General features: G+C 48.4%; 1 long non-coding RNA gene and 1 pseudogene across 1 annotated transcript; both read right to left on the bottom strand.

Annotated features, from left to right (window-relative positions):
* Positions 1–511: 511 nt before the first annotated feature.
* On the bottom strand, positions 512–956 carry LOC120837314. Its single transcript, XR_005714848.2, has 3 exons — positions 855–956; positions 656–763; positions 512–564 (listed from the first exon to the last, which is right to left on the bottom strand). It is a non-coding gene; the product is annotated as an uncharacterized LOC120837314 (long non-coding RNA).
* Positions 957–1244: 288 nt separating this feature from the next.
* The window catches only part of LOC115323085, a 28897-nt pseudogene continuing 15465 nt past the window's right edge, over positions 1245–14676 (bottom strand).

Genomic DNA, 14676 nt, shown 5'->3' with positions numbered 1-14676 from the left:
TGGCTTATGCCCCTGAGGGTGACAGAATGGCCGTGAATAAACGTCCTCACTGACAGAGAGGCATCCGTTGAAGCAGTCACTTCAAGCGCCTTTCGGGTAAAAAGTGGCTGATCACGATCTTTTGGCATAGCTGATTCAGTGAATACGACAGATTTCACTCCAAAGCCATCAAGTACCTGTGCAGCTCAAGCTTTGCTTGGAAGGGGAAGGCTGGATGCACAGCTTAACAAGAGGGAAAATGTGAGATGTTCTCTGAGGTGTCTGCAACCAGCCGGTGCGGGAGGCTGCTTGTCCGTCGGTGCAGCATGACATGGCGTTCCCGAACACTGTTGGTTTTTCAGGGAACCACGGCTTGAGGAGTCAACCCGCGTGGTAAAAGAACAGGGCGCTTCGAGTTGAGAGACGGTTCCACTATCAGAAGGAACAAAGTGAAAAGGTGCGGTGGTCCCCTCTTACCTGGCCGCAATCAGTCAGTGCGGGAGGCTGCTTGTCCGTCGGTGCAGTATGACATGGCGTTCCCGAACACTGTTGGTATTTCAGGGAATCACGGCTCGAGCAGTCAACCTGTATGGTAAAAGAACAGGGCGCTTAGAGTTAAAAGACGGTTCCACTATCAGAAACAACAAAGTGAAAAGGTGCGGTGGTCCCCTCTTACCTGGCCGCAATCAGTCAGTGCGGGAGGCTGCTTGTCCGTCGGTGCAGCATGACATGGCGTTCCCGAACACTGTTGGTGTTTCAGGGAACCATGGCTCGAGCAGTCAACCTGCGTGGTAAAAGAACAGGGCGCTTCGAGTTGAGAGACGGTTCCACTATCAGAAGCAACAAAGTGAAAAGGTGCTGTGGTCCCCTCTTACCTGGCCGCAATCAGTCAGTGCGGGAGGCTGCTTGTCCGTCGGTGCAGCATGACATGGCGTTCCCGAACACTGTTGGTGTTTCAGGAAACCATGGCTCGAGCAGTCAACCTGCGTGGCAAAAGAACAGGGCGCTTCGAGTTGAGAGACGGTACCACTATCAGAAGCAACAAAGTGAAAAGGTGCGGTGGTGCCCTCTTACCTGGTTGCAATCAGTCAGTGCGGGAGGCTGCTAGTCAGTCGGTCGAGCGTGACATGGCGTTCCCAAACACTGTGTCCCAGGGAACCACGGCTCGAACAGTCAACCTGTATGGTAAAAGAACAGGGCACTTAGAGTTGAGAAACGGTTCCGCTATCAGAAGCAACGAAGTGAAAAGGTGCGGTGGTCCTCTCTTACCTGGCCGCAATCAGTCGGTACGGGAGGCTGCTTGTCCGTCGATGCAGCATGGTATGGCGTTCCCAAACACTGTTCGTGTTCCAGGAAACCACGGCTCGAGCAGTCAACCTGCGTGGTAAAAGAACAGGGCGCTTCACATCCAGTGTTGCTTCCTCCATTAAAAGCAAAAACCAAAGTAGTGCACTATGCAATTCATTTACTGCATCCAGATTCCAATTACAGGTGCTGGTGACTGGAATATCAATGTTACTGGTCATAAAGGAATGATACTAAAGGTAATTTAGGGTGCTGCGAGAGAACAGTAAACACTGAAGGCAAGTATTTGAGTGGTCAGTTGTTTTCATGATTGCTATATAAAAGGCATTGAACTAAGGACATTCACTATAAAGATTCCACAACAAAGTTTACCTTTGCAACATCTTGGTGAATTCCCCCACAATGTCCTCCTCCTGCTTCAGGATCACCATGTTCAGGATACACCACGGGTGATGCAACGCAGCTGGGATTAAGGCGTCGTCTCTCACACGACTCTGTTGCTGCTCGGGGATCATCACGCTCAGGACACAGTACGGGTGACGCAGTACTGCTGAAATCAAGGCGTGGTCTTTTACACGATCCCGCTGTTTGTGGATCATCATGTTCAGGGTACACCACTTCCGCTGGCGACCCGGCACTGGTTGAGGAAGCCCGGCTGGACTCCAAGGACACATTAGTGACAGATGACTTCGAATGACGTCGTTTACAAACGCTCGTCGTAGCAGGTACTCTTCTTCGAGGTGGTTTTTTGGGCTTCTTGTGTCTTGTTAGGTACGTTGGGCAGCCCGGAAAAATTGAGGGTACAGCGTCCACTGACAGCACGGGCTTCTTTGGGGCATCCAGAAGAACTTTACCGTCCAACTCTCCGTAATACGATCTTGACACCATCTCGGGAGGAAAATGCTTCGCGCAAACATGGTCACTAGACAGCAGTATCCGATCAGCTCTCGGGATTGCACGGCGCCACTTTTCCAGGCGAGCAGGATCCGAAGGAGCTCTGAACACAGACACAGTCTCCGCACACGACCGGTAGCCCGAATTGCAATTCGGAACAAAACGATGCTTGCCCTTTTTACGACATAGCGGCAATTACCTACGTACCCCCGAAACGTCCACCGTAGCTCCGTTCCCCGTTTCTATCGTCGCCGCTACCTCGAGCTACGCACGTAGAACGTTTTTAACTTCGAGGACGATATTCTCAGGCCCTCGAATGAAAACAAAGCCCACTGAAAGCGGTCCAACCACAGTTACATGTCACATCGTCAACGTACGCGGCATACCACGGCATACCGAGTCCGCGGTTTTGGGCACCCGATCTCGCAGCGCCCTCTAAGCCGACGGTGTTTGCGTTCGAGGCACACAGTCCTTCTTGCACCGCGGTTCGAGGATATCCCCAAACATTATGTGACCGCGCTCGCCTGACGAGGAGAGTGGTAGGTGTCATCACCTAAAGTCCTTTCTCGCACCGTGCCCCCAGGTCACGTGATCCCTCCCGAGGTCACGTGACCCCCAAAGTCACGTGACCCCCCTCCTCGAGGTCACTTGACCCCCCTCCCCCCCGAAATCATGCGACACCCCCCGAGGTCACGTGACCCCCTCTTCGAGGTAAGTGACCCCCGGAGCATATTAAAGAATCAGGGGAGGAGGAGGAGAAGGACGAGGAGGGGAAGGGGTCTATTCTCCCCTCAGTACCCCTCCCTCCTCCTCCTCAAGAGCTGCGCTCCTATTTGGCGTTACAGGGAGTTGTAAACGGCTTTCACTTTTTCGTAATCATCATAACCGACGCAGCCATGTGCGGTGAAGCTCATCTGGAAGGCAGCGTCCAACTGCTCTTGAAAAGAGAATTGACGTCGCACGAAGCGTAACGGATCTCCATAAAGGACGTGCAACTGTTCTCGTGACAAACTTTCGAGAGGAGCCGCAGCACCTAATGAATTGTACCACCGTGGGCTACATCGATAACCTTCAAGCGCCAGCCGTGGTCGCCGCAATCACTGAGGAAACCTCATCGTCACAGCACAAGAACACAGTGACTGATCTGCCACGTCGTCGAAAGTTGGCTAAAAAATAGTGGTGAAGCATCGAAATGTTACCGACGGCGACGTGCACCCAGTCCACAAGTCACCCTATTGTGTCTTTTTGTAATAGCCGGAAATCATCTAAAAAGACGCTTAGAAAATGTTTGATGTTGACATCATCGAGCCGTCAAGCAGTCCATGGGGTTCACCTGTTGTGCTCCTAAAGAAGGACAGAACCCTGACGAAATTAATCACTGGAGAAGGGGAACAAGAGGGACAAAGGAAAAACATAAATCTCCAGGAAAATAATTCCTGGCGATTGGATCATTGAGGCGCGGGAAATTGGGAAATTTCCCGCGCCTCAATGATTTTTCGAGTGAGTTTCTCTTCATTTTTCCTAATCACTTCACACTTGTCGAAGACGGGAGTGCAGCAGCAGTCACGGCAATGCAAGCCAAGGTGACCTGACACAACTCTAAAGACATTATACTTATGTTCTCGCAAGTGATCGTTGAGGCAGCGCCCCGTTTGCCCGACGTATCTCCTGCCGCACGAGAGGGAAATAAAGTACACCCCTCCCTCCACACAGTTCACGAATGGGTCGTGGTGTTTTTTGGTGCAACCCTGCTTTCCTTTAGAACAGGAGTTCACTTTTCTGCACAGCCCAAACAGCTTTTCCGGAGCCGGAAAAACCACATCAACACCAACCCTTCGGCCAACTTTCTTTAGGTTGTGCGAGATCTTGTGCAGCCATGGTAAAACGATAACTTTTTTGTTAACCTTATGAGCCTGCTGGGGCGTTTCTTCACGTGCTTTATTAAGTAGGTTCTCAGCAACTTTCGTCAACAGGTAAGACGGATATGCCGCATATCTTAGCCTTGATGCTTTTGTGTCGAAGCTCTCTCACCCTGTGGGGGCACGACTTGAACAGGGCATTTCTAAAACAAAGGTTAATAATCCCCCTTTTTACTAGTTTGGAATGCGCTGAGAAAAAAGGCAAGATGGGTTTCTTAGCTCTCGGCTCATATATCCAGCACACATAGCCATGACCAAGTTGAAGGCTCAGATCCAGAAACCTAATGGACCCATTTACAGGTGCTTCATGCGTCAGCACCAGCGGTTCCAGACACTCTTTAAACGCTGACAGGACAAACGACACAGCAGAATCCATATTTTTTTTGTCGCAATCTAGGAGCACGAAATAGTCATCTACAAACCTAAAATTTTTTTGCCACCTTGGTTCCTTCCAGTTTGCCTGACAGGACTCTATCGTGAAACGCAACGTTTAAACAGTGTCTGGAACCGCTGGTGCTGACGCATCAAGCACCTGTAAATGGGTCCATTAGGTTTCTGGATCTGAGCCTTCAAATTGGTCGTGGCCATCTGTGCTGGATATTTGAACCGAGGGCTAAGAAACCCATCTTGCCTTTTTTCTCAGCGCATTCCAAACTAGTAAAAAGGGGGATTGTTAACCTCTGTTTAAGAAATGCCCTGTTCAAGTCGTGCCCCCACAGGATGAAAGAGAGCTCCGACACACAAGCATCAAGGCTCAGATATGCGGGATATCCGTCTTACCTGTTGACGAAAGTTGCTGAGAACCTACTTAATAAAGCACGTGAAGAAACGCCCCAGCAGGCTCATAAGGTTAACAAAAAAGTTATCGTTTTATCATGGCTGCACAAGATCTCGCACAACCTAAAGAAAGTTGGCCGAAGGTTTGGTGTTGATGTGGTTTTTTCGGCTCCGGAAACGCTGTTTGGGCTGTACAAAAAGTGAACTCGGGTTGTAAAGGAAAGCGGGGTTGAACGGAAAAACACCACGACCGATTCGTGAACTGTGTGAAGGGAGTGGTGCACTCTATTTCCCTCTCGCGCGGCAGGAGATACGTCGGGCCAATGGGGCGCTGCCTCAATGATCGCTTGCAAGAACACAAGTATAACGTTTTTAGAGTTGTGTCAGGTCACCTTGGCCTGCATTGCTGTGACTGCTGCTGCACTCCCGTCTTCGACAAGTGTGAAGTGATTAGGAAAAATAAAGACAAACTCACTCGAGAAATCATTGAGGCGCGGGAAATTGGAAAATTGGGGGAAACTGTGTCAGGACTCCTTCAGTATGTTTATCCGAAAATGAATGTTGCTTTCCAAGCACACAGTGACAGCGCATAACGATGGTTAAGGAGCACGTGGCGTCCATTACATGCATTTTATCTTTATTTGTATGTCATGACGTTACAGTATTTATACTTGATGTTAGCACGAATAAACTTTAGTTGTAAGTCAGCGCCTTGTCCGTCTAGCTTCTTGTTCTTGTCTGTGTCCTTGAGCTGTTTTAATTTTTAATCATAAAATACCAACTAGCCCAAACCTCTACGTTAGTAGAAAAGAAAGCAATAAAATAATAAAGCTGAAAGGAATGTTTAATAGGACGCTGAGGACACGAGCTGCACAATTTTTTTTAATGGTGCTGTCAGCGTAAATGGCCGCGTCTTGCGGACGCGCTCGTGCCCCCTACCCGAAAGCAACGGGTCTAGACAGAAGGCTATGGCTGGCTGCACCATCTGTGTGGCGCTGTAACGTTCGATTTTGCACGTGCCACGTTCGAAGACAAGCATCTGTCAGCATCTGTAGATGCGCGGTAACAGAACGTCTAAAAAAAATAAAAATAAAATAATTATGCAGCTTGTGGCAGCAGCGTCCCATTAAACATTCCTTTCATCTTTGCCTTCTTATATAGCTTCCGCGAGCACGTATGTTTCACTTCATGTGATAGCGAAGTCGAGGCTACTCGTAAAAGCACGTCCTCCTGAACGACGCTAGCACTGCATGAGCGCGCGTGATTGACAGGGACGTTGAAAGCTCGCAGCTCGCTCTTGTAGCCTCTGATACGCTGGCACTTAGAATGGAACGAAGTATAGAAAAACTGTAGTGGGAAAGCGTATTGACGTGTCTTCCAAACGCGAGCCAAATATGCTGTTTTGCTCGCCTAGAGCGCTGCTCAAAATTTGAGAGCTACGGGCCTATAGGCACCATCTTTAAGATCAGTAGACTCTCAGGTAGGTAATGATGATTTCTCAAATATTTGCCGCTGTGCGACCCGCGTCGGCCATGTATACGCTCGCACTGCCCTCTCTTCGCGGTCATTCCAAGCGCTTGCGTGACTAGTTTCCTTCCGCTCTTCCGGGGTGGCGGTCGCATCGTGCATGTCTACTTTTAGCCGGGTGGCGGTCTTGTCGCGCGTGTCTAGTTTCCTACGGCTCCTCAGGCCGAATTTGTGTCGTAGGCTTTGGTCATCAACCACCTTTACAAGGGTGGAATGGCTCATGTTTATTTTCTTTTTTTTGATGTCCGAATGTTTTACGCTGAGAATCCCCTACGCCGATCGTTCTGGAAGCCCGTGAGTGCATAAAAGGGGCTTCGCGTGGCGAGCCGCAGTCACTCTCCCCCCAGCGCTCGATCCTGCTGTTTACTACGCCTGCGACGCTATCCTTTTTCTGTTTTGTTCTGGACACACGTTCGTCCCTATTAAATGTTCAGTTTTCGCAGTCATTCGTCGCCTAATCAATTGTAATCCTTGACAATATCTAAAATGTAGAAAACATTGTGTAGTAATTGATGGTCATTACTCTTCTTTTCAAAACGCTATTGCCGGTGTGCCGCAAGGAAGGATACCTAAATCTTTTAGTTAATGCATACGTAAACAACAGTTTACATCAACCACGAAGATAAGTTTGTTATCTGCGCTGTTTATCCGAGCCTTTTTCTTTCTGCAGCTGATGCTGATACACTGATTTGCAAAGCAAACCGTACCCACTCAAATTTGCTTAGTGGTTTTAAAGTGATGGACCTTAAGTAAACACATTAATGGCCAACACCGTCTTATTAAGATCTATTAGTAAACCAATCTTGAATAAAGATGCGATCAAATCTTAATATTCGTAAATTGAGATGCCTACCTAACTTTAACCGTTAAGGCGTACATATTTTCGAGTATATTATATGGGATAGCCGTTTTACCTGTTTCATTGGTAAACGTTCCAGAGTTTGTGGCATTTTTGCCCCCTGTCGTAATATCTTACCAATCAGTTTGAAGTTAAAAATATACCGTACCTTTTTTCTGTCCAATTTAAATCACTCTCGTCTTGTATGAGCTACTACAACGAAGACAAACTTTAATACCTAACTATTGTTACAAAATAAGGTATATTGCGGGTGTTTTATATACAAACCACACAGAACCGTAATTGTCTAGATATCACATACTTCCAGCATAACAAGTATAGAACTATCGTTTACCCAATCATCCCTTTTACATTGCCAAATCTAGTAGATTTTGTTCATATATTCCATTGCTGTACTTTTTGAACCTCAATTGCTGAACTGCCACACCTTCGTGAACTGCCATTGGCAATAAATACCTACCTACATATTGTCTTACCACTTGTTAACTGATATTTTGTTTCTTAATATTTCAGTGTTACGTATTGTTTTTTTTTACTTTTGTTGTTTTTGTTGTCTGTTTTGAGAAAATATTTGATATTCCAGTTGTCATAGCTGCTGCCAGTGTGAAGGAGAGCCATGACCTAGTCAAAATGCTTCTAGCATGTTTTCATTAGGGGCTCCATCCAGTGTTTTTGGCAAAATAATGTTTTGATTGATTGACTGATTGGAAGTTGGGACCCATTCGCGTCTTACGATGGTCTGTCGGCGCGAGCCCGCCTTGTGTCGGTCCTCTTCAAAGTGACCGGCAGCGATTAGACAGGCTCTGCTCTACAATCCTAAGAAGCGCACTCATTTTATTATAGTCCACTCAACAATCGGGCTGTCCTCAAAATGAATTTGCATTCAATGACTTTGTCTCTCATTGTTTGTACGTTATGTCTAAAGGTACGCTGTGTCTAAAGGTACGCTGCGTACATCGGACGTACCCGGAACCCCAAGTCTAAAGATACAACGGACATATTGTAAGCACCCCAATTCTGTACAAGGAATTAGAGATCGGAGACATGCGCTGTCTGCCGTCCATCAAGGCTGAGCGTCTGAAACGTTACTTGTCTCCTTTCCCCTTATCTTTGCACGTCTTATCCGCGCTTTTAGTTTTTTTCGCGTCTGTACGTGCCGGCAGCACACCACATTTTGGTCCCTGGTACTCGGTTTCGTCATCAGTTGATAGATGGCGGCACATAACGGTGTTTGCGCTACCGCGCAGGTGCGTTAGAATATAGGCACATGTAAAGAGTTGTGGGTTCTGTTACTGCTTCGTCGGCGTTCGTTCGACCACCGTAGTCTGGCTTGCAAGCGCGCCTTTTGTGGTTTTTTGTTTATGTGGTTTAGGTCATTTGTTCAGGCGTTCAGAACCTTGCTGTCCACCATGAGTGTGAAGAGGACTTTATACACTGTGAAGTTATAGCCAAATGAAGCACATGTGTTCGAAATGGAAAAGCCAAATTAAGCACATGTGTTTGAAAATTGCATATGGTTGTTATACATTGTTAAAGGCACGCGAATGTTTTGATTTATTTATTTTCCGCATACTTTATTTTGCATTCGTCCACAGTCAGCTGGTCTATTGTATTGAATCTTGGGGTAATACATACGCTACATACTTAGATCCGGTAACTCGCTTGCAAAAACGGGCGATACGATTTATAACATTTTCAAAAAACACTAACCCTAGTAGACCGCTTTTCCAATCGCTAAACGTGTTGCCCCTTAGTTGTATTTACAAATTAAAAATAGCTCAAACAGTTCGTAAAATCATAGAGTCTAATGAACCCCTTTCTTTGAATTTATTTCGATCTCCCAGGAGACAAACAAAGGCTGCAGCGAATTATATGTTTAATTTACCGCCATGCCATAATGCATATGGACAAAGGCTCATAGAATTTTGTGGTGCTCTAGTTTGGAATGAGATACCTATTATTATAAAGTTGGACAACAACTTTCTGCCCTCCTTAAAAAGATTCTTTGTGATTATGAAATGCAGTTAAGCTAATTACTTTCTAGAACGTGATTTCTTTTGTTTTGTTGCGCATTGTATGAGTCTATTGTATTCTGCCGCTTTTTGAACCTATATTACGATTGGACCCCGGACTAGCCTGAACGGCTATGGGTCCAAACAGTTTTTGTGTATTTTGGAAGCAAGTTTGAAAATAAAGCATTGAATGAATGAATTTAATGAATACCGCGCGGTGATCACGTACGCGAAAGAAAACTGGAACCACGGCACTGCAGAGCATCTTCGGTGCCGTGTGATACGGTAAAGAAGACAGCGGGAGATGGGATTCAAGGGCGCTGCTACCCATAAAAAGTGTCCGGGATCACGCAATAATGCAAATGTCGACATCCGGAATTGGAGAAGAATATCCGTGAGTTTGTATGCAGCTAACTGGATGGGACCACCAAGTCGAGTCGTAGTTTGAGCAACTGGTTGACCGTGGTGCGCGGTGAAAATTAACGGCGAGCGAGCTAATTCTCTCCAGGTTTTGTGTTTGTCCTTCGCCCCCATTGTTCCCCAGTTTTGTGTTTGTCCTTTGTCCCCATTGTTCCCCTGTTTTGTGTTTGTCCTTTGTCCCCTTATTCCCCTTCTCCAGGGCTTGATATTGCCATTCTCTCTTGAGCTGGTTTTATATCTTCTATGGCATTTATCTTATGAATTTCCTATATTAAATACATATTTTTAGCACCAATTTAGTCATTCCGGAGCATTTCCCGAATCTAAGCCCCCCCTTCCCCCACCTTGAACATAACGGGGGTGCAAAGACAGGAGCTAGTGCTTAGAATGGACTAATTACGGTAGCAATGAGAAATAAAGATGGAATGAACATTGCCAAGAGGGTCTGAGCAAGGCACGCTACGACCCGCTGTGATACGACCCTGCCTACCGCGGCTACGTTCAACGCATCTCCCGGTTCCGCGTACGTCCGACATGCTCCGGAATCCGGATACGTCCGACGTACTTTAGGCTCCTCGTTCCGGATACGTACGACATACCTTTATACACAGCGTTGTTTTTATGCATTCTTGCAACTTGCCCGTTCAGAGCCTTAATATATTATTTTTGCACGGTTTTAGCCCAAACCTTACTGCACAATAGGTGGTGACATAATTATTTACTACCCCAGTTTGTACAGGGTATAATTGGGGTTAACAAAAATTACTGCTCAGACGCTAGAACTATTTAAAGAAAGAGGTGTTTGAAACATGCATTCGTCCGACATAGGCATGGGTCGTTCAGTTTGTCCAATATTTTCATTTCCCCATAAGAAGTAAAAACTTCGACTAGCACGAAACTATATAAGTGTTTTAAAGGAATGCTGAATTGAAACTTGAAATATACACAAAAACATCAAGAAATAAGTCAAATGGGATGAGCTAAACCTGTAAATATTAATCGCATTGTTGATTTTTAAGCGAATGTCTATATTTTTCGTTCTAAACGACGGGATTTCGGCGAGCGCTTTAAATTCAGCCATGGAAGAGCGCGATGCATCTCGGGAGATCCGGCAGATCCGGCGCGGCCTTGACGTGACCATAACCTGAAGGGCCAAGCGTATCGTAGTTACAAGCTTTGCCAATGGAAGGCGTCAACGCGGTACAATCTTGCTTAGTGGAAATACCCGAAATCTGTAGCATATCGCGGGGCCAGGTGCTGCCTCGAGTGCGCGAGGGCCTGCCCAGGCGACGAGAGCGGTGGAAATGATGACGACGAAAAAGCCTTTACACATGGGTACATCAGCAGTGGCCATGATGGCGGAGAAAAGATTCGATCCAGTCGTATTTGTATGACCCCTCTGCCTTGGCTTCGCCGTTTGCAACAGGAAACAGAGCTTATTCACGGGGCGCAATTAGCGTAAGTGTTTTGAAAGCTACAATGAAATCCTACGACCACACCCACGACGTACAGCTCCAAAGGTTTACGCGCTTCTTCTGATCAAATTCACATGGGCGGCTGCATCGCTCGCTTATGTCATCGCGAGTGCCGACATGCATCCCTGTGTGCTCTGTGTGCGCGTCCCGACTTTAAGTAGTAAGAGAAAAAAAAGTACGGTAAACTGAACGTCGCGACGGAGACAAACGCTCGAACCACGTATACCAGAAAAAGCTACAACGACAACTATCCCACCGACGAAGCGACCTCCAAGGACTATATTGTAACGAATAACAAATGATGAGGCGATGATAGCTGAAGAAACTAAGCGGTTAATGGGCCGAACTTGTGCCGAAAAACAAAAAAGGGAACAGAAGAAAACAGGAGAGCGTCGCGGGCGTCGATGTCGGCGAAACCGCAGGATCGAGCACTGGGGCGAGACTGACCGCGGCTCGCCACGCGGAGCCCCTTATGTACTGTACATGCGTGAGATTTTGGAATAATCGGCGTAGAATGTTCGACGCGTAGAAAATTCGGACCTCGAACAAGCAACCGGATCTTTGAATTTACCAGAAAACTAAATTGCAGGAATAACAAAAAATGCGCCGCTCCCCGGAATTGAACTCTGGCTTTTCGCGTGGAAGGCGGGCACAACAACCCTTAGGCCACACGCGCGCTGCCTACTTGGCCAGCTGCGCGCGCGGCATTACTCCTCCTTTTAAAAGTGCATCGCCCCGATGCAACATCAAACAAAACAAAGCAAATAAAACCACAATAAACTAAAGAGTCATTTCGAACACATAAGGTCCACAGTACTGTCGAGCGTAGTACGGCTTCAGGCGCATGACGTGGACGACTTCGGGTCGTGGTGGGCGGCGTGATGATGTTCTTTTTCCGTCGGGTACCACCTCGTAGTTCAGATCTCCAAGTCGACGAAGTACATTGTAGGGTCCGAAATAACGTTTCAGGAGTTTCTCGCTCAGAGCACGGCGGCGAATCGGTGTCCAGACCTATACCCGGTCTCCGAACGGGAAGTGGACCTCCCGACGACGAAGGTCGTACCGGGCAGCGTCGACACGTTGTTGATCTTCGATTCGGAGTCGGGCGAGCTAGCGAACTTCTTCGGCTCGTTGAGCAACCACTTGGGCGTCGGGGCTCCCATCGTCAGCTTGTTCGTGGGGTAGCATCGCGTCGAGCATGGTGGTTACTTTCCTGCCATGTACCAGCTGAACGGGTGTCACCCAGGTGGTGCCTTGCACGGCCGTGTTGTAGGCAAATGTAACGTACGGCAAAACCTCGTCCCATGTCTTGTGCTCCACGTCGACGTACATAGAGATCCTGTCGGCGGTGGTTTTGAGTCCCTCTGTCAGCCCGTTGGTCTGCGGGTGGTACGCCCGCAGACCAACGGTGCGGCGATGGTTGGTGTGGCTGAGACGACGGATTTCTTGCGTCAGCTGGGCCATGAACGATGATCCACGCTCTGAGATCGGAACTTCGGGAGCGCCGTGCCGGAGGACGATGGACTCAATGAAAAACTTGGCGACTTCCACAGCAGTCCCTGAAGGAAGGACTTTCGTTTTGGTGTACCGCGTTATGTAATCTGTGGTGACCATTATCCATCTGTTTCCCTGCGTCGATGGTGGGAAAGGACCAAGTATAGACGCTTTACACACGCACCAGATTACAGCCGCCATTCCTGACCTTCTCTCCTTTCACTGAGACACCGAGGCACTGTAATTGGTGTGGACGAGCCTCCACAAAAGCCAATGCTGGGGAGAAAGACAGAATAAAATCTAAGATGGCAATAACCTAGCCTGCTATGGTAATAATGAAGTGAAGTAAACGTAATAAGGGGAAACAAAAACTGAAAGTCAGTTATGGCGGTGTCCATGCACAGCTGCTGCAAAGCGTCTATATCCATTCCGGTTTGCTGGAACGGCGCGGATGGGGGAGCAATCGGCTGCAGGAAACCAACCGGCTTCGTTGGCGGTTTCTTGCGTCGCTGACACTCGTGACACGATCGTGAGTAGAGCTGAACGGTCTTTGGCAGCTTGGGTCAGTAATACCTTTCATGAATTCGGGCCAGCGTACGGCTGCGACCAAGCTGTCCGGACGTCGGGTCGTCGCGGCAGGGTTGAAAGATCTACGCTCTAAGGTCGGTAGGGATTACCAGAAGCCATGGCGAGCTGTTCTCTCCGAATTTCTCCTTGTAAAGTAGACCTTGTCCGAGGACGAAGGTCGGCAGGGCTCTCGAGAAGACATGGGGGATAGTACCCCCTCGTCCTTCGAGGTGTTCGATTAGCGCGCGTAACTCAGGATCGTTTCTTTGACGTCGTGTCATGTCGTCGGTGTTCACTGCGCCAAGGAAGTACTCGTCGTCATCGTCGTCTCTACTACCGGGAGACGTCTCGACAGGGGCTCTGGACAGGCAGTCGGCGTCGCTGTGCTTGCGGCCCGACTTGTAGACCACAGTCATGGTGAACTCCTGCAATCGGTGGCTCCATCGAGTGAGTCGTCCTGAAGGGTCCTAATTAGGTTCGCAAGCCAGCAGAGCGAGTGGTGGTCCGTGACAACACGGAACGGGCTCCCGTACAAGTACGGGCGAAACTTCCTGTTGGCCCACACGGCCGCGAGACATTCCTTTTCAGTGGTGAAGTAATTTATCTCCGCTTTGGACAGTGTCCAACTTGCGTAGGCGATGACTCGCTCGGTGCCTTCTTGCACTTGAACCAGTACCGCGCCAAGTCAGGCGTAACTTGCGTCCGTATGAATCTCGGTTTCCCCATCTTGATCGAAGTGTCCAAGGCTGGAGAAGTCTGGAGTTGCCGCTTCAGCTGGTCGAGTGCCTGCTGTTGCTCCTCGGCCCATTCGAACTTCTGGGCGTCCTTTGTGAGATTTGTGAGCAGTGCGGATATCCTTGCGAAATCGCGAACGAAGCGCCAATAGTGCGCACATAGTCCAAGAAATTTTCGCACAGCCTTCTTGACTGTCGGCGCTGGAAATGCCGCGACGGCGCGAGTCTTCTCTGGGTCTGGGCGAACACCATTGTTGCTAACCACGTGGCCTAGGGACTTCAGTTTGTCATACACGAACCGACACTGCGACGGCTTGAAAGTGAGGCCGGCGGTCTGTATTGCTTGGGGAACAGCTCGGAGTCGTCGCAAGTGCTAGTCAAGGTCGCCTGAAAAAACTACGACGTCGTCAAGGTAGACGAGACAGCTCTGCCATTTCAGCCCAGCCAGTATGATGTCCATAACACTCTGGAAAGTTGCTGGTGCCGTGCATAGTGCGAAGTGCATCACCTTGAACTCGTAAAGTCCATCTGGCGTGACGAAACCTGTCTTCTCTCGGTCCCACTCGTCGACTTCGATCTGCCAGAAGCCGTTCTTCAGGTCCATTGATGAAAAATATCGAGAATGGCGCAGCCGGTCTAGCGTGTCGTCGATGCGGGGGAGCGGATAGACGTCTTTCTTCGTCACAGCGTTCAGCTGCTGGTAGTCCACGCAGA

Source organism: Ixodes scapularis, unplaced genomic scaffold (genome assembly GCF_016920785.2).
Source record: "Ixodes scapularis isolate PalLabHiFi unplaced genomic scaffold, ASM1692078v2 PGA_scaffold3__209_contigs__length_174095766, whole genome shotgun sequence".
NCBI classification, from domain to species: domain Eukaryota; kingdom Metazoa; phylum Arthropoda; class Arachnida; order Ixodida; family Ixodidae; genus Ixodes; species Ixodes scapularis.
This window is presented reverse-complemented; position numbering and strand designations above follow the sequence as displayed.